This window comes from Poecilia latipinna, unplaced genomic scaffold (assembly GCF_001443285.1).
Source record: "Poecilia latipinna isolate Pla-1442-1.1 unplaced genomic scaffold, P_latipinna-1.0 Scaffold2606, whole genome shotgun sequence".
Classification (NCBI taxonomy): domain Eukaryota; kingdom Metazoa; phylum Chordata; class Actinopteri; order Cyprinodontiformes; family Poeciliidae; genus Poecilia; species Poecilia latipinna.
In genome coordinates, this window is record NW_015115222.1 from 63,201 (window position 1) to 77,668 (window position 14,468).

Sequence of the window (14,468 nt, forward strand, 5' to 3'; positions counted from 1 at the left end):
AAAAAAAAAAAGAAATGCGGCTGCGGGTAAAATTAGAGCTCATCTGGATCCGTATGAAAGTCAGTCGAATTTCAAAAAGCGTTTTTGGTTATTGTTTTATTATTATTATTATTTTTCTTTTTTTTTAAGTAGCCTGGAGGCGATGTTTTTTTTTGTTGTTTTTTGTTGTTGTTTTTTTTGTTTGTTTTGTTTTGTTTTTCTTTTTACAATTCTCGTTTGAAGACGAGAATTGTCTTCAGTGCAACTTTAGGATACAAAGAGCGCCCTTTTGTTGCGCTGATGTCCTTGAAAAGAATTAACGCAAAGAAATCAAGCTGATATACGACGCGACAATTAATAAGACATTTAACAAGATTTCTCTTTACAGCAGCGCCGTGCAGACAGGTGGATTCTGTCTCTGATGCGTTCACGGACAGCCTCTCCTTCCCGACGGAATTGGAGTTTGAAAGGCCGTCGGATCTCCGCAGAACCTGCGTCATAAATACTGCACACATTTCTCCACTTAATGTGCAGGAATTTAAAAAGAAGGGCTTCATTATTGTGTGTGTGTGTGTGTGTGTGTGTGTGTGTGTGTGTGTGTGTGTGTGTGTTTTAATATTTTTTTTTCACTTGTCCGAGTCGTTTTTCTGCATTTTAGTGACGCAGAAAGACTTTCAGAAAGCAATTTGGGGGAAGAAGGTGAAATTAGGTTCGAGGAGAAATCTCATTTGAGAAAAAGGAATGTTTTTTTGCTTGTTTGAAAATATCCAGACCTACAGAATTACAATCCTTCTGGTGAAATATATCTCTATGTGTGAATATTAATAATAAAAACATATTTTTAAAATAGATTCTCACTCAAGCCAAGAGAGTTAAATATATTTAAAAAAAAAAAAAAAACAAACACAAAAACTATTCCTATGGACATTTCTTTCTACGTGTACATGTACAATTATTCTTATATACTTTTATATTTTTAGAGCAAATATTTGTTACATAATGGTTATTTTTGTGTTTTATAGAGTCGCTTTAATCCACCTCGCATTCGTTTCGAAATTCCTGGTCCGATTAGGGAAAAATTATTCCCGATTTTAAATTTATAAAACAAGCTACTATTTACAGAAAACAGGGCGTGTGCTATTAGTAATTATATTAAATATTTCAATTTATAAAAGCCAAAAACAACATCTACGGGTATGAAATACTTATTTTTTTTCCCCTCCTTGTTGACTAAAACCCGTTGATTAAAGGTTTTAAAAACTGCAAGTACTCATAATGAAAATAATCAAAGAATTAACACTTAGAAATACAGAAAATACGACCAAGTATTTTAATAAATAGTAGCGTGAGATGGGCGGCATGCATCAGCTGCGTGAATTTACACAACTACATGGAAGTTTTTAGTAAGCTTACATCGATTTGGAGCGAATGTGCCCCATTTTCCCGACAATAACAATCATTTAAAATCAACCTAATCCAATTGCCAAACTGATTTTAGTGATTCGGATCAATACATAAATAGATAAGTGGTTATATTTTTCAATTGACGTACGGTTTGGATCGGAGCTAGAAAAGAAAAGCGTTCAAGAAAGAGACACTGCAGTTTGGTGGGGGAGCATATTGTGGTATTAGGTGGGAAAGAGTCGCCCTCTAGTGGTAAAGAAATATTTACACAACATTATTTCTGGCTCATCTACCTGGTTTATTGTTTCTTTTAGTCAGCTCCTCTTTGAGTTTCTCAGTCTTTGTGAGGCATTTTGATGAACAAAGAGCTACCATGCCATAGTGTTACTGTAAGTCACCCCAACGTGTTATCAATTACTTCAGCGGCCCCCCACTGAGAGAGCCGCTTCCCCCACCACAGGTCAGCGCTTCTGATGACACATGATGACTGCCATGAAGTGGAAACAGTCAGCCTGTGCCAGTGTTTCCTGGAAAGTCCAAAGACTTCTGCGCGATCAAAGTAACAAAAACAGAGGAAGGCTTTCTTTTCTGTTAAAGCAACAACAGCATCACAGCACGAACACGAACTCTTTGCTCCGGCAACAGATGGTAAAGAAGCCCACATTCAACAAATTGGACTATTTTCTATACGATTTGCTGCTGGAGGAGAACATGCAAAATGCCCTTCGTTAAGACTTGATTTTTTTTTTTAACAGGACACCTGCGATGGTACAGATTTTTCCAGCTAAACCCAAATGAAATATGACATCAGCGGCACCGCGAAAACATTTTGGGCCGGATGCGGCCCGTGGATTATCCGGGGTTGGTCCACCAACTCTAAATCCTGAACAGAGTTTTATTTAAGTTTGTCTAATCTTCAAATCTAAACCCTCTTATTTATTTATTTATTTATTTATTAATAAATAAATAAATCTTGATATTTATTTATTTATTATTACCCTTTTTTTTAAAAATCAACCTACTGACCTGTAAAGTTATGTTTTCAATTATCTATTTACCAATAATCATGTTATAACATCCAACATTTACACCTAACAAAAATCAGTGCTTTTGATTTTCTGGTGTCACATTTAAATTGTGACACCAGAGGACAAAGAGAAAAAAAAGGATATCTTAAAATAAATACATTAACCAATTAATTTTGAAACTCATCCAAGCTGTATATTTTTATGAAAATATTAATGCATAAGTAGATGTGTCTGAATGGCTTGATCATGTAGGAATAAATACAAAAAATAATAGTTTCTCCCAGCATAATTACCCCAATCCACCCAGTTTCTTGCTGCAATTACACTCTTAAGCGACCGAGTCCTAATTTTTATAACCTGCAATTAATGCATCATTTTTACTCCATAAACACAAGCGGGAGGCAGGACCGGACTCAGCGGTTCCCATGACAATAATTCCCAGAATGAAGTCCAGAGTTTCCCGAAACCCTCCCCTCTCCACGGCTTTGTTCTGCAGATCAGGGACATCTGAAGAAGGAGCCGGCAGCATGTCATCGAGAACGCACAGCAGGTGGCAAGACGTAGAGCCGAAACCATGTGGTTAGAACGAGGAGAGCAGAGGAGGATTTCAGAAGCTCTAAAGTTTTTATTTCTTGTGCTTCGTACCAAGAAACGTGTAAGATATTTACAAAAGAGATTTACAGGAAACAGAGAAACAAAACTGAGACTTTTTTTTTTCTTTTGCAGAGCTGTAGGGTTTTTGCTCCATGACCTTCAAGAAAGCGATTTGCCCCACCATCTTTCCAACAAAATCCTTTCTAATGGCTTTGTTGGTATGTTGTGCATCGCTAGCTATTCACTGTGGCCTGTCTTTCATTTAGATGAAATAACTACTCAAAGTTAGTTCACGCAGAACTGTTTGTCTTGGCAATAAATGACCTAAAACGCCTGAAACAAAAAACAAAAACTGCACCCAAGTATTTTGGAGAGCTTTTGAGACAATTTTATCTGATGCTGATTGCATCTGTGAGGATATAATAAGTACGGTGCCGCATATATTTACTAACATCCTCAGCAGATATGTGTAAAAAAAATACCTTAAAATTGATTCATCTTCTATCGTATTAGCAGAAGACTTAAAAATTTATTACGTATTCATCCTTTAATTTAGGTACATTTATTCAACGGGGATAAACTAAATTCTACAAAATTGCTGTTGCCATGATCGCCTAACAATCCCTTTAAAATAAATATACAGCCAATATTTTAACAGGAGGATTATCCACATTACATGGCCAAATCAACAGTAGTTGGTAATCTTAGTCCCAGATCTAAATCCTATAGAAAATCTGAGCTGAGGAGAAGAAGGCATTAAGAGAGAAAGCCAGAAACTGGATGATCCTCCGAAACAGTCAAAGATCCCGAACCCAGCACGCTCCAACCTTGTGAAATGGTACTGAAGACAAAATGCTGTCCTACCTGTAAAAATATTTTGTAGCACAAAGCACTGATAGAAATTACAGAGTATTTATGCAAATTCAACTAAAGATACACACATGTAGAAGCTTTTTTAAACATCATCAGGGCTTCCTTCAAATTCACCTGTGGCTTAATGTCAATCAAAACTAAACAGCTGCTTAGCAATGCCCTCAAACCAGAAAGTACTTTTACTTATTACAAGCGCCGTAACCAATGTGGATAAACCACTAATCTAAGAATCTGAACTAAAAACATTCAGAATATATTGTGTTAAAATGTAGACAGATTAGTTATCTGTAAAGAAAATGAATGAAGATGGATTACAGCTGCTAGAAGCTGCATGCTGGGTAAATGAAGAAAACAAAGGAAGCGCTGAGGCCACTAGAGGCTGACAGCTCTCCCTGTGACCGTTTCTGCTTTTTACACAAGAGCCACATTTCTTAGGCTAAATGTAGCAGCAAGGCGATCAAAAGGCTCGGCCCAGCAATTTTATCCTCGCCGTAAGCATATTTCACAAAGCAGCTTGAACCCTGCAACCTCTACATATCACAAACAGAGTCGGGAAATTAGCTCTGCAGCAGCAGGACATTAGTCATTTCATAAGAGAGTGAGCTAAAAGGGTTCGATAAACAAGAACGCCTCAGTCAGAAAATGAGACAGCGACCCGAAGAATATGAGCTTCTGAAAACACGTTCGTCATTTGGGCCTCCTGTTATAAGCCGGAGCAACACAGGCAGAGTGATGTCTCCAGGCGCTCTTTGTCATTTACTGTATCTGGCAGCGCAACCGGTGATGAGTAAAGGTGCAACAGAGCACACACGCCCACGGACGCCCACACGCCGCTGACCTACTACTGTTTTCACCTTGACAAGACAACTTCTGACATTTGCCGATCTCAAACCTGACTCATGGGAACGCACGCGCTACAATCCAGAAGTGATCTGAATGGCTTACAGTCATCTGAGGAAATGACTCTCGAAGTCAGGCTCGCATCACACAGGCACATGTGTTGATACTGAGCTGAGATCCAATATTATTATTAGTATTGGTAAATGTTACATATATATGTAGTGTGTGTGTGTGTGTATATATATATATATATATATATATATATATATATATATATATATATATATATAGACTGCTCAAAAAATAAAGGGAACATTTCACTTTAATTTTGTGTGTGGCTCCAAATCCAGGCCTCCATTGGTTAATAAATTTGATTTCCATTGATGATTTTTGTGTGATTTTGTTGTCAGCACATTCAACTTTGCACAGAACAAAGGATTCAATGAGAATATTTCATTCATTCAGATCTAGGATGTGTTATTTGAGTGTTCCCTTTATTTTTTTGAGCAGTGTATATAGATATATAGATATATATATCTATATATATATATAGATGAATAAATTTCACCAGAGTCCATGTAAGTGTGACAGCCCGACCCCGTGTCTAGTTGACATTATCGACTCATGAATTTCTAAAATGAAAAGGCTTTTTAAGGACACTGTCATGGTTTCATGATCTGACGAAGCAAAACCAGCTTGATTCAAACCAGTACGAAACTTACACATACCGACACTGGGAGATACACACATTTACGACATACACATATTGTTGTGGCCGGAGCTGAAGAGGAGGATGGGTCACACTTAGATATGATTTAATCCTCAGTATCTGCTAGTCTGAAGCCCAGTTTGCCTAGTTTGATCAATTTATCACCATGTATAAATAAGATAAAGCTGGGGTGCTGTGGTGGCGGAGGGGCAAAGCACAACCCATGCATTGAGGCCTTAGTCCTCATGCCGGTGGTCACAGGCTCGATTCCCAGCCTGGCGACACCTGCTGCATGTCCCCCCCCCCACATACACACACACACAATCCTCCCTCCTGTCAAACTACCCTCAAATAAAGGCCACTAGAGCCAAAAAATTAAGATAAAGCTCTGTAAGATGCAAAAAAAAAAGTGTTCAGACACACTTTTGTGCATCCATTTTGCATTTTTAATGAAATAGAAGTATAAACTTTAAGCAAATACTCCTTATTTACTGCTTTCTACTTCAGCAAATGCATTCTGATCAGTATTTCAGTCTGCCACAGACTGTTTTGGGCAATTAGAGAAATTCAAAGTGTTGCAACTCTGATGTGTTGCATACACTACGCATATACACCACTACAACTAAATTATGTGTGCAGCACATTTGTCGAAGCAAAGACCCAATTCCACACTTTGCTACACCATGCAGACTTTCTGTCTGCGCTGATGAAAACTGGCTCGTCTTCCATTAAATTACTGCCACTCATTTGCAAGACTGGCCGACTCAGCTTAAAGAAGGAACTCAAATGTTTCTTTGTGAAATTTTAAACATTTGAAAATATGTGTTATGCTAATAGCAAAAATAATTGCTCAGTTTCACTTCTAGTCTTGGTGTGTGTGACGTTATTTGGCTAAGTAAAATCAAAGCGAGTTTGAGTTGTGTAGCTTAAAGAACATGGATGTCCAATGTCCTGCTACAGTTTTAGATGTGTGTGTCTGAACAGACGAGTCAAATGTTCATCGACATGTCATCAAATTACTCAGTTAGGGAGCCATTATTTCATTCATTCAGGTGTGTTGAGCCAGGAAAAGAACTAAAACACACAGGATAGAGGCCCTTAAAGGGACTGAACTTGGACATCAGCGTTACAGACTCTTTCTGGTGCTGTGAAGGTTTTTATTTATACCTCAAAAACAGCATCATGTGCAACTATTCTTGCAGAGTAAGCATAATTATTCCCTTAAATGTGGACACAGATGTCTGTCTGTTTTAAAGCTTTCTCTCTCTCTTTGTTTTTTTTTTTTTTTTTTTTTTTTTTGCAGTTTAATGTGGTCACGGTAAAAACTTCAACAACAAGAAACAGCTTTGGGATACCACTGTAACACAAATACAGCCCACAAGCTGTTGGACGAGGAGATGATTAACGTTAATCAAGCACCGTTAGTTTACAGTTTACAGACAAACTGAACTACAACAACCTGATTATACTGAACATCTTCCACTGGATAAAATAGGAAATTACAAGGTGATGTTCCCAACAATGTTAATGTCAGTAGGGAATAAATTACTAAAGATAGCATTAGGCTTTTACCTGAATATCAACCAGAGCAAGTTAGTGTCATAAGTTTAAAACTCACACTTGGATGCAAAATCACTATAGCGAAGAAGCACTGTGTGAATCTACTTGCAATTATATTTTATTTAACATTGTTATTATTAACTTTTGACATTTTAATCAAGAAATGTTATGAGGAGAACAAAAACCTGATTAATTACATGCAGTGTTAAGTTCATGTATCAAGTTCAAGTTTTGTTTACTGTACTCATATTTTGGTTCTTAGAGGTTTTATTATATATTAATAGGTTGTCTTTGTTTCTTCCAAATATGTTTTATGCAGGGTTAAACTAAGGACCAAAATATTTCACTGTGTTTTTATTTCACTCTTTGGTAGGGATTTGAACCATTAGTAGGGCAGACAACAGTAGACAAAAACTAATCAATCGTCCAAACATCCGTTAATTTTCTCATTGGACCTCAAAGAAAAAACAGAAATTAGTATCATTTTTTAAAAATCTGATTGGTGCCTGTCTTGGCACAATTTGCTTCATGTCGAAATACTGATCCTGTGCATTAGATCAAACAGTAAAGTGTTAAAGTGTTAAATTACACCATGATGGGATTGCTCCATGGTTACAGCAGGACTGTGAGAGGAAAGAAAATAACTGGGCTATTCTGAACCCAGCATATGTTAGGATATGAGTCCCTGCTTCAAGTAAAAAAAAAAAAAACTATAAAGTTTTACAGTCCAACCAAGAGTTTTCCTAGATGTTGTGTCAGTAATTAGACACCTTAGGACATTTAGGTTTTATCAATGGCTACAGTTGACGTCATCACTACATAACATTTAATTTATCGATCAATATGCAACAACAATAAAGTTGACATGACAACATCAACTTCCAATCCTGTTCGATTACGATTTCGTAGTAAAACAATCAGCTTTGGTGTCTCCACAGTGAAGGGTGACAGATGAACCAAGTAACTTTTTTTTCTTTTTTCTTGTATTGCATGGGGGTGGGAGAGCATTTCTCTGCCCGGCAACAGAGAGAGCTGAGTCATCTCTGTCACAGCCCTCCCACGCCTCGCCACGCTGCACTACTCTCAGTATCTCTCGGTGTGGAGAGGCACAGCCATGGACTTGATACCAAAACTAGCATCATCACTTCATCCAGGCCCACAGATGACAAAAACATGCAGTTACCGTAAAGGTTGGCGGGAGGAGGGGGGCCTTGGTGGAACAAGGCTGGCATGGGTGGGTGTGGGTGTGTTTTGTAGCTGTAATGTGTGTGTGCGTGTGTGTGTTAGTCTTTCAAAGATAATTTGCAGAAACTGAAAATTATCAATTTCTGTAAATGGATGACAGTCATCCATTACGAAGGGAGTGTCTGAAGGAGTAAAGAGAAAGCGATTAGAGATGGTTTTTTTTCCTTTGTGTTCTTCTGACCAATCTGTAGGCTGAAATACGCTGATTTGAGACAAATGTGACATAAAATGCCTTCAAGGCAAGACTTCGTTGATGCGCTGTTGTCGTATTACATTTGTAGAAAGGCATTGACAACTAGAAAGGAAATATTAAATAATAACAAAAATCAAAGTTACATACCCCTAATTTTGAATATTTGGGGTATTTAGGCCTGTTTGCTTGCAGCATCTATGGTGCACCCATTGCCCCCATGTTTAACCCTCCCTTACACTGTACAAAATTTTGCTGCTCGTCTATTGCAAACTTTTCTGGCATATTGACATCTGTGCAGTTTTTTAGCTTGCTCAGCAATTTGTTCTGTAAAGTGTTAGCTGGCGGTTTTGGTTACTTCACTGTGATCAAGGTTTCGATATTTATAACCCAGGTCAAAACTTGAATAAATGAACTCCTATATGTTTGTAACTACAGCTGTGTTACTTAAAAGATTTCCATCCTGATTTTTTTTTTTTTTAAAAAGGTTCCATACACATAACATTTCTAAGAAACTGAAAGGTTAAATAATTGTTTCTCTGTCAAAAGAAACCAAACTGTTTTCCTTTTTTCAGCTTCAGCTCTTTCCAGAAGAAAGACTGTAAATCTCTCAGAGTACTAATGAAACCATTGTGGTTAAAGGCTCTCGAATCAATTTAAAAGAAGGAGAAAAGAATAAATCTCATTTACTTGCACAAGTGGTTCTACAGATGCTGCGACTAAAAAAACTGAACTTATGATGTGCTTAAAACTAGACAAAACAGAATAAATATCATAAAATTAATATTAATGTTAACATCTTGGACTTTCTTTGTAAAATGATTATTAAATTAAATGCATGTTGTCCAAACGCTTTCTACAATATAACACCTGAGAAGGCACTGAGTTGCCAGCAATTTACTTTCAAAACTGACCAATTGCCAGTAAATACAAAGAATTCTATTACAAAAGTAGTATTAGTGAACAAACGCTCTGTATCGATGCAGTGACTTTTTAATTATCATCTTATCTAAAACTAGCGACCTGTCCGGTAGTACCCAGCCTGTCACTCAATGACCACAAGAGACAGGCACCAGCATCTCATGACTCAGCAAGGAAAAGCAGGTAGAGACTGACGGGATTTCATGAAAATCTAATTATTACGCTGGTACACAATAATGTTGACATACAGTGAGTGACACTGAGGTGTCTGCATATGTCTAATCATAAACTCTGAATCAACAACATGTAGCCTCAGTACATCATTTAAGGTAGCTAGCCAAGTAGTTTCTGACATTAGCTAAGCAAGCTAATGTTGCAGGAGGCAGCAATTTGAGAGCATTGCAATTTTCTGATTAATTTTCTGGACTCAACATGAACATGGTTTGGAAAAAAAACAAAAAAAAGTTAACATCTTTACCATAGTTCAGATTTAAAGTACTCTGACTGTTATTGTTTTAGTTGTATTCAGCCAGCTCCCTCTTGTACTTTAGAACAGAAAGATGGCGAACAAACATTGCTCTAATTTTTGAGGAAAGACTGAAGCGTTGGTAAATACATCAGCCAGGGACGCCCAAACGGCTGGAACCTACTTTACCAACTCAAAGTACGTAAATTGCTAAGCTAACATGTCAGTGCATTATTGCCACTTGTTGGATTAGAGAGTTAAATTGTATACCAGAGTCAAATGTTGGAGGGAACATTTGAGATAGCATTAGCATTACCTTTAACTGCTTCAACTAGCTAACAGGAACAAGACGTGCTGTACAGCCTGCACTAAGGTAGCTAACACCAGCATTGTGCCAAGCTTAAGAAGGCATGTAGTTTCACAATAGTACTTTAGCTTACCAAGAATAAAATAAAAAAGAACACCAAGTAGTAGAAATCCTTACAGGTCTTAGCAATTTTTAGTTTTGTCAGTTATGCTCGTTAAGAGATTTTGATGATTACATAAAACATACAGTAAAGCTAATAGGCGCTCGAGATAAGCTCCAATAGGACTGCGAGAGGGTCTGGTCAGATATGGTGATTTTGAAAAAACAAAGACATACTGTCCTTGACGTACGTTCATATTTTCATACGTTCATGCATTCATTTTTTTCCCATCAGACAGAATCGCTAACGCAAATTCAAATTTGATGGTGTAACTTCCAGGAGCTAATGGACCATGATTTTCATATTGATCCATCACTGTGTGCCTTACACATTCTCACAAAACTACATGAGAGTAAAGAATCTAAAGTCAACTCCAGGCAACTAGTTCACCCTCTAAACCTGGAGCTTGTGTTTCTTTATTTTTACGGTACAGCTTGCGGATAAGATGCGCATAGATACAGACTGTGAAACTCTCACCAACACCACTAAAAGATTCATTTCTGTACATAAATCGCTCCCGAGTTGTACTTCTTTGATCATGTTCTTTTTATTGTGAGGACAGCTGCTGCAATATCACCAAGACATCTAACACATACGCTTTCACTTTAGCCCTTCGAGGTGCGGACAGAGCATCACCATATGATTGAGCGACTAAATTTAGAGCAGCCGGTCACAGGACAAGTGGGAAAAGTAGCCAGTGTTCGCCACAGCCAGCCCTGCCACCAACACGCTAAAAACGGTTCCTGTCCCCAGCTGTGATTATCCAATTTTACCTCACTTGTGCTATTTTCAGTACTTTGCTACAATACATTGAATTGTGCTTTTTATTTTACACCACATCTGTTGAATGAAAACCAATCAGGGTGATCTATTTAAAGAGTGCTTTAAGATTAAAGAGAAAAGAATAAGTCTCTAGTAGCGAGAGTTAAAATCATCAAAGATGAGAAAACGCTTTATATTTTCCGTCCAGATCTTTATTTCTTCCTGCTTTAAGCCTTATGCTGTCGCTCAGGTTATAACTTTCTTTGAAGCCTTTTTGATTTGACCACCTGAAGTAGGAAAACGGCAACAAAACACTGGAGCCACAGCTGAGAGTGCAAAGCAGTCATTAAAGTTAAAATATGAGGGGTTCCCTAGAGTCTGCCCACCTCCTCTGATTTTCAAACAGAAAACGTCAGTAATGGCTGAAGTAAAGCTCAGCTTGCTTTCACTTACCAGTTTGTCTCCCTTCATCCTCCTCTTCATCAGAAAGTCGCCAGTGAACACTGAGAAGAGAGGAGAAAGAAGGGAAAAAGAAGAGAGAATGAATGTTTTAATCACTCTGAAGGAAGCCAGCCACCTTCCCACTCACATTGCTGAGTATTCACCTCACACAGACACACAGCACAGCTCAAAGCACAAACTAAGAGATGCCTCCAACAGACCCAGAAGAATCACAGCAAGATAGGGAAAAAAAACATAGTCGGGGGGTTACAGAGTGAAAGAGTGACAGTAAGACAGAAAATGTAGATCCAGAATAGAAAAGAGGAATGAATAGAATGTAGAGAGGAGAGCATGATGAAAGGGGGAGGAGAAAAAGAGCGAGAGTGGGGAAAGAAAAACTGAAATGCATGGCTTGGCTGAGTCATCTGTAACCACCACTTCCTTCACTGCTCTTAGAGCTCTACTGATGACTGGCCAACTTCTAAAACAGGCACACACACACACTAATCATCTCCTGCTTTCAGCTTCACACCACTCAACATCATTTGTTTTCTAAAAAAAAAAAAATATCTCCTATGTGGCTCTACTTCTACATATACCATCACGGGGAGCATGAGAATGGCACAAATCTAACGGGAGGTACAAGGTTTTAATGTTACTGCTTGAAGATTGCGTTTAATTATATATTTAGGAGTTAAGACACTTCAAATAACTGCAGTACACACAGGACCGAGAAGTCTGTTGCATCCTTGAGATTATGGGATGATTATGTGAAAGCCTGGGAAAGCGAGTCATGGGCTGACCCCACTCCAACCAGTCAAATCAAGACCGTTTCCTTTCCCAGAGTCCCCTAAAGGATTGTTTCTAAGTTGGGCTTGTTCAGAAGCTTGCTTGATATGTTGTTAGATGATGGGGAATAACAGAAAAAGAAAGAAATGTAACTTCTTTTCTAAAAAGTGTTTATTATTCCATCTACCCGGCAGCTAAATGGCCCTTTTCTACTGGACTATACAGCCAATGGCTTCTTCATTACGTACACTATGTAATACCAGGCTGGAGCCCTTTTTATCTTCAGAACTTTAGGCTTTGGCTGCTGCTTGGAGATTTACAATATTTTTGGACTCGAGTCAGCTGTAGTCGCCATGCCAGGCCACTACATGGTGCTGTGATTTTAGAATGTCACTGATCCTTAGCTTCCACCTCGCTAACTTTCACCTCATGGTAAACAGTAACTCATCTCCATCTGCCATGAACAAAGTGGATATGTAATGTGTTCCTTATCAGAGACGGTGCCAAACTGAACAGGTTAAGTAGCACAATTCTAGCCGCGTTTGTTTTTGTTGTTTTATTTCCATGCAAGCATAGAACAAACCCTACAGACTTTCACACATCCACGCGGGGTTGATACGGAAAAGTTTCACTCGGAGACCTGGTTTCAGATAATGCCGTTGTGAGACATTCTGGTGTCGCGTAAACGAGTGTCTGGACTGCAACAAAAATGCTACGGTTTAGCCATGTAAACGGGGAATCTTAATTTTCATGGCATAGATTCCAGAAAAGGTCCTCAGACATTTTGTTTCCTTTTGACATTTGTTCACAGCATCAGTTCTCAACCCAAATGCCCCCTGTTGGCTTGAGACCGGGTGACTATGGAGGCTAGGTAAGTGTAGCTAACTCACTCAAGAAGCCATTTTTTGAGATAATTTGAGCTTTGGATCATAGTGGAGTATCCGGCTTTAGGAAGCCATAAGAACATAGACATACTGTAGGGATGGACATGATCAACAACAGGCTGCAGGAATGTTTTATTGGTGTAAAGGTGAAAACCGCTTCACTTTCACGTTGCTGACTCAAAATGTTGACTTTACACGTAGACTACTGTATTGCTTTTTTAAGTTGTGTTACAGGAACTCATCCCACAAAGCATATTTGATACACATTTCATTGAAAGTGGAAAAAATATTTCTATTTAAATATCTCATGTTACAACACAGACATATACAAGTGCGGCCTAAACATGTACTTTTTTATTTTATTTTCAGTTAGACACTGCGATTTTTATTCAAATGTGCTCAGTAGTTCGGGCATTACTGTTTCCTTTTACGTCAGTAGTTCGTGTATTTTTATTATGTTCGAAAACATCGTTAAAGAACTTTACAGACAAAGGAAAATTCCTCTGAAAAGTGTCATATCTTGGGCTACAAAATTACTGAAAATGCAGCCAAATTCAATTGGAAAAGCAAAAACACTTAAAAAGTCTGACAACTACTGCTTCAGCCCAGTTTAAATTGGTAAAAGACGCCGTGGCTCCTCGTAGGTCATTTTTGGTTACAGTGCTGTGGAAACAAAAATTCCTAACATTGCTGAGATAAAAAAATACCTTTACATCTCCTCCATGCAGACAACATTTAACCTTTTCAAATGTCATTTAGCCACACAGGCTTAGGCTTATCATAAAAAAGCAAGCTTCATGTAAACAACAGAAATCAAGCGAGTGCATTTTTGGCATAGTTGTGGAGAAAGATTTGACTCAAAAGAGGCCAGCCAGACTTGACTGTCTGGGTTTGGGGAAATAAAACGGCAGTAAAAGCACTTCTTTAAAAATGAAAAATTGTCTTGTTGAAGGAGAATTATGCAATGTTTCCTGACAAAAGATCTGATTATGCTTTGAGCACTGAGGCAAGTGGCCCGATTTCTGTTTTAGATCTCCGAGAGAAAAAAAAGTAACTGCACCATGACAAAAAAAAAAAAAAGTAAGATTACAGTTTTTCAGAATGTTGTGTTAATACCCAATAACTCATTTATAGTTCATTTATTCTTGTCAGAAGTTACACTTAACTATGTTTGTAGAGATGAATAATTTTTTTATTTGTATTTGGGTTATTTTATACAGTTTTTCAGATTAGTGTGTCACTGGTACACACACAAACACACACACACAGTTCTTGTGTCAATATGAAATATCAACTCCCTCATCTCAGAAACAGAA

At 38.0% G+C, this 14,468-nt stretch overlaps 1 long non-coding RNA gene across 2 annotated transcripts in view; it reads right to left on the reverse strand.

Moving 5' to 3' along the window:
* Positions 1-11,881, reverse strand: part of LOC106938494 (uncharacterized) — a 75,022-nt gene extending 63,141 nt beyond the window's left edge. Inside the window, exons 1-2 of one of the 2 annotated variants that reach the window (XR_001422635.1) lie at positions 11,644-11,881; positions 11,492-11,541 (exon numbers count right to left, since the gene is read on the reverse strand). This is a non-coding gene — a long non-coding RNA (uncharacterized LOC106938494). Of the gene's footprint in view, positions 1-11,491 lie in introns of both variants that reach the window. The other variant, XR_001422634.1, reaches the window with a different exon arrangement.
* Between the last annotated feature and the right edge of the window lie 2,587 nt (positions 11,882-14,468).